Genomic DNA, 759 nt, shown 5'->3' on the forward strand with positions numbered 1-759 from the left:
GTGTTATCGCCCCCTACAGGATTGGATGTGTGCACGCTTCCTGTGATAAGTAAACGCACAAACTTTTAAGTGTTGTCGTTGTCCTGTTATAGGAGAAGAAACATCCAGAATTTAAAAATGAGTCTTCTGAAGGGAGAAGCAAAAAAGGAGGTCCGTCCTAGTGGAGGAGGAGACCAGCTCAGTCTCCATCTATGTGGATTGTCTTGACCTTGGTTTACAAAAACACACGGGCGAGAACACACAGAGCTTGCTGTTTCTGCTCGTTATCCTAAACTACAAAGTCATCTCGCCAAGATTACATTTTTCATTGGAAGGCTTAATTAACAGAAGTTATGCCAGTAAGTTTCCACTTTGAGAAAATGTTCCCACATTGTACTGAAAAACAACAAAGTAGCAGAGGCCTCACTCAGCCCTCAGGGTGACCTTCAGAAATATGGGGATGTTTTTTCTTCCTGATAATGAAACAGACAAAAAGAAATCTCTTTATATGACAAAATAAAACCCCTGAGATCCTCAGTAAGAAGATGTTTTTATTTTCATAACCTGTCACCTCTGCTGTGGGATAAGGTGTCCCTTGAGGGGATTTTAAAGCAGGCTGGCAAAACAGCATTTTACATTTTTTGCAAGCGTGTTCTGAAATTTCATGTTCTGAAATCGATCACTAAAGAACACTAAGAGTACATTTTTGTCAACAGGGGGCGCCAAAAGCAATAAAACCTGAACGTTTCTCACATGAAGCTTTAACATTATTTGAACTCA

Source organism: Labrus bergylta, chromosome 6, assembly GCF_963930695.1.
Source record: "Labrus bergylta chromosome 6, fLabBer1.1, whole genome shotgun sequence".
NCBI classification, from domain to species: domain Eukaryota; kingdom Metazoa; phylum Chordata; class Actinopteri; order Labriformes; family Labridae; genus Labrus; species Labrus bergylta.